The following is a 13,146-nucleotide window of genomic DNA, read 5'->3' as shown; positions in this document are numbered from 1 at the left end:
TGAGATTTTGGTGTGTTTAGCAAATGATCTTGGTATATTACAAATGAACCATAAGCTGCCTATTTATAGGAATGAATTTCCTCTGATGAGGTAAGCGCTTACGTCACGACTATGATGAGGTAAGCGCTTACGTCACGACTATGATGAGGTAAGCGCTTACATCACGAAAATGTGAACAAAAGAATTGGTTTGTTGGCCAATTTCACAATTGCTACCAATGTGATTTTGTCAAAGGAAGAAAAATCTTCCTTCCTTAAAATATGGGATAGGGGACTGGACCCCACAGATAATATAATGGAATGCAAACAAACTAAAGCCCCATGAAACTGATAAGCAAAGTAGTCCAGCATTCTCTAAAATTTAAGTTGACTTAAGGCCAACAACTTCCAATGCCTAGTTGATGAGCTTTGGGTCATGGGCTTGTAACCAAGGCGCAGACTACAAAAGACGAATCTTTCCCAAAATGGCCCATTTTATGGAACAATTTCCATAAATGAAGAAAGTGACCGAAACTTCTCATTAAGTCAACACTTCTCATTAAATCAACATTTCTGTTGCGAAATGATCTTTTTGATAAGGTTAGGTAGTTTTTGTTGATATAATAGTACCAAGCAGGTACTAGCAAAAGTACAAAAGATGAGGATCAATCTCTCTCCGCTATATTATATCTTTAGAGAATCCTTAAAAAAAAAAAAGCTGGAGACAAAATCAAGCTGCACCAAAAATGTAAACTTTGTATGCATTTGTACTTTATAAAAGAAGTGTGTTTCTTTTCCCCTAAGAAACACCTTCTATTCTTGTCAAGCCAAATGGTACACATGATGTATAACGGGATGGACCGGATGGTCCTTCGGACTTGGTTCATTCTTCTACCAATTTTGTGTCCTTACCAATCTGACAATAAGCTTTTAACATTGGCACCGCCCTAGCAACCCCAAAAAATGTGAAGAAGTAAGGTTCATTTTTGCTGAAATATTGGATGGCATGAAAATGAAACTTAGCAAATAATCTGCTTTGAGAAGAGGAAGAAACAGGGAAATAAGAAATCTGCTTTGGGGGTGCCTTCTTCATTTTGTTGGACCATAAAACATGAAATAAATGCTGAAGGCCCTTAACGACCGTTAAGATCGTTCTGTTAATAGAAGCACCAAAGGTACCCCTAGCCACATGCATCTTCACTATAAATATTTTTCTCTTTCTTCATTTATGGAAATTGTTCCATAAAATGGGCCATTTTGGGAAAAGATTCGTCTTTTGTAGTCTGCGCCTTGGTTACAAGCCCATGACCCAATAAGCTCATCAACTAGGCATTGGAAGTTGTTGGCCTTAAGTCAACTTAAATTTTAGAGGATGCTGGACTATTTTACTTATCAGTTTCATGGGGCTTTAGTTTGTTTGCTTGCATTCCATTATATTATCTTAGTCACACAAAAAGCGTCAAGTGAGATTTACAGTATTTTTCTGGATTTTGGCATCTGCTTCTTTTTAGTTTCTCCATAAGCTAAGACATTTTTAGTCCCGTCTCAATTTCAGTATGGTGCGAGTCTGTTATCTTTCCATCTTTTAGCTCAGTTCCGTTAAGTTTTCTTTTACATTGTTCTCCATTCATTTATGAGCTCAAGGCTCCTTTATTTGGATTTATTTGAAATTAATATCGTTTATTAGAACTCTGAATGATTCAATATTTTCCTGTACGATCAGCTACAGGAGCTGCAGGTCTGGTTGAAAGACCTTGGAAGGTAGCAGATGCTAGAATTGTTTTCGAGGATGGTTCAATTTGGAAGGCAAAATCATTTGGCGCTCGTGGAACCCAAGTTGGAGAAGTGGTTTTTAAAACCTCTTTAACTGGGTAACACAATTTCTTTTGCTTGCTTATTTTATGACTATATTGATTCTCTAAAGATGTACTATAGCAGGGTGCTTGCTCCTCATCTTTTGTATTTTTCCTCCTCGGTACTCTATATATATATATATATATATATATATATATATATAGAGAGAGAGAGAGAGAGAGAGAGAGAGAGAGAGAGAGAGAAAGGATATGGAGCAGGTGATGTGGCACTCTCCTAGGCCAGGATTCATATTTCTCTTTTTTCTCAGATTTTAGTCTTTTTTACCTTATTTTCCTAATTAAAAAATCAAAAAAAAAAAAACCGTCGGTTTCCAACTCTAATAGACACAATTTTTCGTTCAAGTTGCATATTAACACTTTAACAGTCACTTCTTTGAGTTCAACATGGAAACACAAGTTCCTCCATCTGGAGAATTTATTTGCCCATTAACTTGTCATTACTCAATTACTCCTTCAATCATAATGTGGGTATCCATTAAATTGAACCTCTTTAATTTCTTTGGCCAATTAGAAATTTATTCATAAAAACAATGGCACACTTTGTATACTAATGGAAGACCAAGAGCCAGAGAGCATTCCTCCTTTAATAGATTTGGTAAAGGTATATTTCCAATTTCTATGTTTGATGGTATATACATGATACATTATGCAAATTCTACGCAAACACAACATTTTCGCCAATTACGACATTTTGAAAGTTTGCATATTGTTTTGAGTAGGATTTTCCCAATATACATAGATAATTTATTCTCCCACTGTCCCCATTTAACTATTCTTAGAACATTTTTCGTCAGGTCTGGTAAACTTCTTTCTTGGCGTTTGGCTGGAACGGCGAGTGACGAGTAAAGGTTTTGTCTCGAAACGATTTATAGATAACTTTGAAACGTTACTTTGAGTGTCTCCTTATGATTAGAAGCCTAAAAGTTATTAAGAAATAAGTTCTTATTTTCATCAGGGGCAACGTTTTGAACTGGATTTGTAACCAAGGAAAAGGTACGCATGAAGGAAACTTGATAGTCACTTCTTGTAATTCTTTCTGAAATCTTTGCTCATGTTTAGTGATCAGTTACGAATTTAAATGATGTGTACCGTTGTTTCAAAATTTATCTTATTTGTTAGTTAGTGTATTTATCTTTTCTTTCTTGCGATGTATTTTTCAAAAGAAAAATACCCATATTCTTTCGAACCAAAAAGAATTTGCGTTTATGCATAGGAAACACAAAGCATAATGTCTTCATCTATTTAATTTTTTAGCCTTCTCTTGTGTTTTTCTCTATTTCTTCTTATTTGTTTCTTTCTACAAAGTTACATTATGGAGAAAACTAATACCAAATTTGCACTCATAAAGCATTCCCAAAAGCAACCTTCTTTTGAAATTATATGCGCAGTGGTGGCTTTTATTTTCCTTAGGAGAGGAGAAGCTCATGTAAGGCTCGAAATTATTTTGGTCAAGAGAGGTGATGTGACACTTCCTAAAGCCAGAATTTTTATTTATTTTTTATCTTAATTTTTTTAACTTTTTATTACGTGATTATTATAAGAAGTTCAAAAGTCACCTTTTTAGATCCCTACATTGTTGCAAGACTCCCTCACTAGAGGATAACGCTGCTCCATTACATGCCCGTACTAAACCTTTTCACTAATTAGAAAGTTTACAATTAGTTTTGTGTTACCGGAAAATAATAAGAATAACGTAAAGAAAGATGGAGGGTATTTTTAGATCAATGTGGACGGAAGATACTTGTGAGCCACTTTCATATGTTAGGAGTATTTTTTTACCCTTTTTCGCACTTGAAATGTGAGCTTAGACATTACTTTAGTGATTATCACCTTATTTCTTTTTTCATATTCTTAATTAACTCTTGATCTGTGGTTAAAGATATGTATTGTAGTTATACATTGCTTTCGCGAAATTGATGATATGACGAGTTCGAAGTTATTCCCAAAAATATTTTATCCCAAAATTTATTTCTATATTGACTAAGTTTATCCAAAGAGTAACTAAGAATTTCACTAAATTTTATACTATCCCTAGTTATATCAATAAAACTACCTAACTTTTTTTTTTTTCGACAACTGTAGTGTCCGGGAATAATACTACCTAACCTTATCAAAAAGATTAAATATTTCAGCGAAGTTTCGGTCACTTTGCTGCAGGAAGTCGGATCTGGCTCACCTTGAGTACCTCATCCCTCCATTTCTCCAAGTACAGCCTTAAAATTGTGCCACGTGTCTCTTAAATAATCTAACACCTCAGATCTATTTGATTAACCAAAATTTTTTTAACCATGGTAAAATATTCTATCTCCTAATTTCTCCCCTCTATCCTTTTCTTTTCCCAAATCCAGAAAAAGTAGAACGATACTAAGGATGGAGAAAGCTCACTTCTATGATGGAGAAAGCTCTAAGTTCAACTTCATTGTTAGTAAGGAACAAAAAGAATAGGGCAAATATGACAATAAAGAGAAGGATCACTATCAGAAATTCAAAATGGTAATTTTTTAGAATGTGAAAAGTGGAAGATGCAACAACGAAAAATGTAGTCAAATGGAAGAAAATTCGAAGGAAAGGATTATCTACTGAAGCTAAAGATTTGAACAGGGCGTGAGGATTTTTCTTCAAAAGATTTGGGGTAAGAGAAAGGATTCTTTTCATGAACCTCAGGGCAGATCAAGAATATTTTACCATGATTAAAACCTCTTGGGTTAATTAAATAGACCTGAGCGGTTAGACTATTTAAGAGACGTGTGGCGAAATTTTAAGGCTGTACTTGAGGAAATGGAGGGATGTGGTACTGGAGGCGAGCCAGATCCAAGTCCCCAGGAAGTCATATGGATGCAGAATCTGATTGTCTGGATGGGAATATGCCATTAAAAACTTATGTGATGTGGTTATTTTTGGACCAAAAATGTTGACTTTATGAGACATTAAGGTTGTTTTATGTTAACTAGTAGTGTACGCAGAATTTTTCATCAGCGGTGTCACATTTTAAAACGAGAACGATAAATAAAACAATATAGGACCATATATATATAACACAATTCACGAATATTACTATAACTTTTCTAAAAAAATACTACTATAACTTTTCACAATGAGTTTTTTTTTTTAAATTAACCACATTAGAAATAATACTAAATACTTTTTTTATATAGGGTATCAAATAATCACTAAACAACTCATTATTATTTGATTCCATAAATTGCTCTTAATCAATTTCATTAGCGAGAAAGAAGGTGAAAAAAAAAAAACAAAGAACCGCATAACACATTAAGTACGAGTAAATGGTTATGTCATAATAGTGTACAAATGTGAGCTTGGAGCAATTGGTTATCATTTTGTTAATTTATGACTAAGAGGTCATGAGTTCGAATCTGAACATTAAACATTTTGGAGAAGATGAGCAAAACTTTTATAAAACGAAATGATGTGGCATGGATTCAAACTCGGGTCCTCACAATCATTTGTGTTGAGGGGTTTCAATTTACGTATTATATACATTATGTCTGTTTCTACACGTGACACTCCTCGATATAAGGTAGATCCGCCCCTGAATGTATTTTTTTTTTTTTTTGAAACTGGTACTATTAAGATCCTCCCCTGAATGTTTACTAGTGGAGTATATTAATATGGATGAACTGGTCCAACCAATAAGGATATCTTTGGTTAAAAAATCCTCGTCAGTAACAACTCCAGAGAAAAAAAATACAGAAAACCAAAGCATTTGACTTGAACAGTCGAGATATATCAGTAGAAATAACAAACAATTGCCAACAATCTAGTTGTCTGGAGTACAGTGCCGTTAAAAACTTAACTGATAGTTATGTTTGACTTAATGGGACATTAGGGATGTTTTTGGTAGAAAAAAACTTGTCTAACAATCCAACAATGAAACTGCACTTGAATTGTTGAGGTATCGGCAGAAATAACAACAAATAAAAAACCAATAATCCAACACCCTGACCAAAAAAAAAAAAGACCTACCAGAAGGTGAACCATCTGAGGAAAAGTTGTTGGAGGAGCATTTAACAGTGAAAACTCTGAAATTTGCAGAGTTTTTTAAAAATAATTTGCTGGTTATTGTTGTGGTGGACACTACATTGTGAGTCTTGAAGGCATAATCCATAGCTTAACTTCTGCAAGGAGACAATTCTTTCTTCCTCACTTTTGATGTAAGTACGGATACGGAGTCCCATGGATTATTTTGGGCTTCTTATTGGTCGGACCTATTTAAAAGAGTAATGAGTTCGCCTAATTTAAGTTGTAGTCAAAAGTTCATAACTCTAGCAAATTTTGTGCCTGTAGTAAGGTTATGGCCTAAGTTCGAACTATAAGTGGGGTGGGCATGGTACGATATATACCGATTACATATCGAAATCGAATTTTTTTATAACCGTGGTTTCGATATTATGGTATTTGGTTTGCTTTTTATAAAGACCTCACTTTTTAAAAATAAACAGTTTTGACTTTCCATTCCCGAAAGCTTGACCAGAAACAAATGTATTATTACAAGGTACCAGACCATAGAGTACTACTACACAAAGCCACAAACCAGATACTAGTAATAATATTTGTTTAGACTAGATAATAAAGTCACAGCCTTATTATGGCAATGTGGTTTCTTGAAGTTGTAGTTTAGATGCAAACTTCTTCCTCTAAGGATGAATAGTTCTGCATTGAAAGTTTTGTTAAAGATTGTATTTTGGAAACAATCGTTGCTAACACAATCGTTGTTAAAGATTGAATTCCAAAAATACAACAGTTACAGTTAAATAGAGGGGGACATAAGGCCTTACCTCCGTAATGTTTTTAGGACATGAGCAAACCTATCCTATGAAATTTGGTGAGCAAACTATATATGTTCGAGTTCGGAATTTAGACCTTCGAATTCGGAATTTACCACAATCCCTTTGATTTCCTAATTTGAATTCTCTTATTTACACTTATTTAGTGAATTGTTAACACATATAAAATCGGACCTAATGGCTTAAGGTTTAACATTTCAGAGCACATCCAATCACCAATGGCTTTTGATGTTGAGTTAATTTTGTTAGACCGAAAGATCAGATTTGTGCCCTCCTTTTATTTTTTAAAGCTTAGATTTTAGTCCCACCTATTTTATGTTTCACATGCCTGATTAAAATTTTCATTACATTCCGAAGTGTGAATCTGCCTTCTAGATTGCCCAATTAAGCTTCTAATATACTACAGCAAGATATTTCATAGAGCCCCTTTTTGTCCTAAGAAAGTAATACATTTTTACTACTTAGAGGATTACACCCCATGCTTAACCCCACCACAAAAAGAATAGAATAATTGAGTACATTACTTTAGGATTTAAGCTATACGCTTAATAGCATCAGAGTCAAGATTTTTTCTAGGAGGTGTTTAATTTAATTATCTACATTATTATTATAAAAGCATGAATATAATATTGGTTGATCAAAATATTCTTTAAATATTGAACGATTTTTATGCCCTATAAGACTATATTAATTTATTTTATTTTTTAAAATTATCCAAAGGATAAAATTGTAATATCTATTTATTATGACATACTAATTCCAATTAGATAATACAATGGATGAAGAGTTTGCGTACACTTCTAATTCCAATGTCCTAAGAAGTCTTGAAGTTTTAGATTCCGCAAATTCTCTTTGTAATACTACTCCATGCCTTTGAATATAGTCTATATAAGGAATAGTACCCCTAATATGAAGGCATCAACATATTGGAAATTTATGATTAAGAGTACACTAATCCTGGTAGTTGATTACTTACGAATTCCTGGGAAGAAGAATGTTGGAACAATACCACTATTTGCAAATTGCAGAGTAGGGATAACTTTATAATGCTCATAAAATGAATTAAATAAAAGAGTATAGTAGTTAGGTTAATTTAGTATAGGTTTGTTTTATTTAATTTAGGTTAATTAAATAGAATAAATAATATTATCTAGTAATATTTTTTACTAGGATTGAAATTGACTGGAAATAACGTGCAACTGGACGTTTATAGAGACTAGTATGGAAGTAAATGCACGAAAAAGTCAAAGAAAATTCAGCGTGTAGTGTATGTATATATATATATATATATATATATATATATATATATAGACACACACACAATCAATGTTGTTTAACATGTGATAGCATGTTTGTCACCATTTTTATCAGATTGTTAATCAACGCAAATAATCTGTTGTGGACACCACCTATGCATAAAACTTTTAACTCATCCCTTCAATAATTCCTTTGAGATTCAAGCTACCCCAGAGCCCACACAGTGAGATTTCACTGGGTATGTTGTTGTTGTTGCTTATAACAACCTTCAACCTTCATTATGAGATTACCTTGATAAAGCAAATAATTGAATTCCTTAATCCAAGATAATTGGGATCTCAAACCAAGCACGCGTGGACACGGAGACCAAATACTTAAGAGATGGGAACATAATAATTTTGGCTAAATATGTAACCTCTATATAGCATGATCATTGATAATTAGCCCCATATATATATATATATATTAGAGAATTTATCCGTGCTTCCCGCGGTATATTAGTTAATTAGAAATAATTATTTTGTAAATTAAGTTAAGACAGAGATAATATTTTCCTTACATAGATCCGAGACTAATAATGCATACTAACGGATGCTACATTAAAAAAAGAAAAAAGAAATAGAAACCTCACAATAAATTGGCAATGTAGAAATTGATCAAAAGGAAAAGATTATTGTTACATTTTTGGATCGAGAAGTGGGAACTATATTTGCTTAGAGAAACATCAATTCCTTACTAATGATACAAGAACCAAAAAAAAAAAAAAGAAAAATCAAAAGTTATAATGGTACTTACATAATTTTACTTAATTTGCTCAAGGCTCACTGATTATTATTTGTATCTATCAACAAAACAAAGAAGAAAAATTATTATTGTCTTAAAAATAATACACAATCCAATGCAAATCAATTACATATGTGATGAAGCAGACAAATCCTCTCTATTCAAAAGAAGTAAAAATTAATAGCTCTCAAAAGAAGGAAAATCTTATAGGTAACGTTATAGCTCAAGAAAGAAGAAGAAATTATTTATAGCTAATTACAAGAAATAATAAGTATTATGCAATGTTACAGAAATAATGAAGAGCCAACATTTAATTTGATCCCTTAAGGTAAATTCGTCGAGTTGATATCATTTTTAATTGGATTGAATGAAAAGAAATGGAAGGAACGGTGGAAAAATAAAGAAAATGAAAATACAATTGAGTTGAATGATGAAAAGAAGAAAATGAGAGAAAAATTAAGCCAAAATGCAGAATTCTTAGCCGAAGAATTATGTCACGTCATTATACTATAGACCACACTTGTGAAAATATATATAGGCACACACACTCTCTCTTTGCATTACTTCTTTCATGTATTCTAAACAAAGCCGCATTGCTATAAAAATAGCAATAAAGAGCGTATGCAGTTTAAACGTTAAAAGATAAAATAATGTAGGTGGTGACAGTAATTACACGCACGTGTTATTACCGTCTTTGTAGTTTTTTCAACGATATCAAAAAATCACAGGTATTGCGCTGGTACTTTAACGCAATAAGGTGCATAACTCTTGATTAACTCTCATATTATTGGAGGAGGGGGGGGGGGGGGGGGGCACAAATGATAAAATTAAAGAACCAAAAAATTAAAACAAAGAAAGAATAACACGTTATAATAATTTAAATTAAAATCTGACAGATCTAAAATCAAGTTAAGATTTATCAGTGACGATGAAGATTCCCTCTCATCTATTAGTTTCTTCACTGCTTTTGTGTCGTGTGAATCAAGTGCTCGAAGATACTTGTTTGAATTAAGCGGCGAGTTTTTGGAGAAATATGTTGATGCAATGTGTTTTTCTCTGCCGTTGTAATCGAGAAGTCGAAGATTTTGTTAGAAGAGGCGTGTTTATGGAGAATTATGTTGAAACAATATTTTTCTCTCTTTCTTTATTTACTAAAGTATCTCTAATAATTAAGTTGGTTTTCCTAGAAGTTTGAAAGGATGCAGGTCAACGGCTTGCGAAACGGTTACGGTTTGAAACAATTGGTCTAAAAAGAAGTGTGGAACGGTGCTTTTGGCCTTATAGTTGCAATTAAACTGTAATTGCTTGCATTTAATAGTTAAGTATTGTATTTAAATGGGAAGAAAAAGGCAAAAATTGAGAAATTAGATAAATACATTTCCTGATCCTAGAGAGTGTCACGTCAGTGGCTCTTTGCTTGCTTTTATATATATATATATATATATATATATATATATACTAGATGGCCTAGGCCTTAGATTATAGTGCATCTATGTGTATGTAGTTGTCTTTGAATAGTGATTATATATATGTACACTATATATTATGTTCAAAATACGATTAATATAACATTATAGTTTGTGCTTCGTATCTAAAATTTTATGATATTAATGTTTGCTACGAATACAAAATCGGCAAATTTATTAATATTTTTTAAAAGAGAAAACTTATTTAAAAGGAAACTATTTTCCTCTCTTTGAGATAAAACAATAGCAATATTTAAGCATCAGTTGATACTTTCAATTTTAATTCGATTAATTTAAAGGTATAAAATGCTTGTTATTTTTTATCAAATTTTGATTTGAATAATTATAATTCAAATTATTAAATTAATTTTACATGTTTAAAACGAAACAAAGTAGAAATTGATTTTCTAGTTAAACGACGAAATACTATTTTTTAATTATTGGTAAATATTCTTGGTTTAGCTCATTTTACTTGTCATGTTGTCTTTTGCATGTTTTTTTAAGAAAACGTCGATTAGAATTATAATCTAACTAATTTACCTTATTCATTAGTTGATCTCTATTTGATATATTTTTTTTACGACATTAATCTCTTTTCATATTATTCTATCTTATTTTAAAATATTAATATTTTAAGTATATTTATTTTAGTGAACATAACAAATAAATGACATGGCGGAATAGCAAATACAACAGTTTAATATTTAGATTAGATCTCAGGCTAATATAAAAAACTGTATGGTTTGACTACTTAACTTTTTGAAGAAAAACAGTTTCATTTGCTCCCACTAATGGATTGATACGCATGTGGCAATGAATCCATCATTATTAACTTAGTGAGATACTTTGGAAATTAGTGTTTACTACGAATACCAAGTCTGCTCTTTTTTTTTTACATTCATTTTTTTTAATATGGGGTTCACTTTTTTTTTATATATTGCTTGATTTTGTTAATATGGGGTCCATTTTTTATATTGCTTGGTGTTGTTTAGTATGGGGCCCATCCTTTTGGACATTATTAGTTTACGCTATTTTTATGCATATAATATAATATATATATATATATATATATATATATATATATATATATATATATATATATATATATATATATATATATATATATATATTCAAAACACAATTAATATAACATTGTAGTTTGTGTTCCGTATCTAAAAATTTATTATATTAGTGTTTGCTACGAATACAAAGTCTGCACGTTTTTTTTTTGACATTGTTTGTTTTTTTAATATGGGATTCACTTTTTTTTATATTGCTTGATTTTATTAATATGGGGTCCACTTTTTTTTTCCCTTGAGTTTGGAGATAATGGGTTCCGCTTTTTTTTACTTTTTTTTTTTTAATGTTCAAAACACAATTAATATAACATTGTAGTTTGTGCTCCGTATCTAAAACTTTATTATATTAGTGTTTGCTACGAATACAAAGTCTGCACGTTTTTTTTTACATTGTTTGTTTTTTTAATATGGGATTCACTTTTTTTATATTGCTTGATTTTGTTAATATGGGATCCACTTTTTTTTTCCTGTGAGTTTGGAGATGGTGGGTTCCATTTTTTTTACTTTTTTTTTTTAATATTGGTTGGTTTGTGCTTAATATGGGGACCACACTTTTTTTTTAATATTGGTTGATTTGTGTTTAATATGTGGGCTCACAATTAACATTATAGTTTGTGCTCCATATCTAAAACTTTATTATTAGTGTTTGCTATAAATACAAAGTCTGGACGTTTTTATAACATTGTAGTTTGTGCTCCATAACTAAAACTTTATTATATTAGTGTTTGTTATAAATACAAAGTCTGCACGTTTTTTTTTTACATTGTTTGTTTTTTTAATATGGGATTCACTTTTTTTTTATATTGCTTGATTTTGTTAATATGGGATCCACTTTTTTTTTCCTGTGAGTTTGGAGATGGTGGGTTCCACTTTTTTTATTTTTTATTTTAAATATTGGTTGGTTTGTGTTTAATATGTGGGCCCACAATTAACATTATAGTTTGTGCTCCGTATCTAAAACTTTATTATTAGTGTTTGCTACGAATACAAAGTCTGCATGTTTTTTTTTTGACATTGTTTGTTTTTTTAATATGGGATTCACTTTTTTTTATATTGCTTGATTTTGTTAATATGGGGCCTAGTTTTTTTCCCCGTGAGTTTGGAGATGGTGGGTTCCACTTTTTTTTCATTTTTTTTAATATTCAAAACACGATTAATATAACACTGTAGTTTGTGCTCCGTATCTAAAACTTTTTTTTTTATATTGCTTGATTTTGTTAATATGGGGTCCACTTTTGTTTTCTCCGTGAGTTTGGAGATGGTAGGTTCTACTTTTTTTACCTCTTTTTTTTCTTTTTTTTTTTAATATTGGTTGGTTTGTGTTTAATATGTGGGCCCATAATTTTTTTTTGGGCCCACAAATGGACGACGAAAAAGTGCCCTACTATGTTCAAAACACGATTAATAGAACATTGTAGTTTGTGCTCCGTATCTAAAACTTTATTATATTAGTGTTTGCGACGAATACAAAATCTGCAAGTTTTTTTTTTGACATTGTTTTTTTTTAATATGGGATTCACTTTTTTTTATATTGCCTGATTTTGTTAATATGGGGTCCACTTTTTTTCTCCGTGAGTTTGGAGATAATGGGTTCCACTTTTTTTACTTCTTTTTTTTTAATGTTCAAAACACGATTAATATAACATTTTAGTTTGTGCTCCGTATATAAAACTTTATTATATTAGTGTTTGCTACGAATGCAAAGTCTGCACGATTTGTTTTTGACATTGTTTGTTTTTTTAATATGGGATTCACTTTTTTTATATGGCTTGATTTTATTAATATGGGGTCCACTTTTTTTTTCTTCGTGAATTTGGAGAAGGTGAATTTCACTTTTTTTACCTTTTTTTTTTTTAATGTTGATTGGTTTGTGTTTAATATGGGGACCATATTTTTTTTTAATA

The sequence above is a fragment of the Lycium barbarum genome, chromosome 4 (genome assembly GCF_019175385.1).
Source record: "Lycium barbarum isolate Lr01 chromosome 4, ASM1917538v2, whole genome shotgun sequence".
Taxonomy (NCBI): domain Eukaryota; kingdom Viridiplantae; phylum Streptophyta; class Magnoliopsida; order Solanales; family Solanaceae; genus Lycium; species Lycium barbarum.
The sequence above is the reverse complement of the archived record's forward strand: the minus strand, read 5'-3'. Positions refer to the sequence as shown.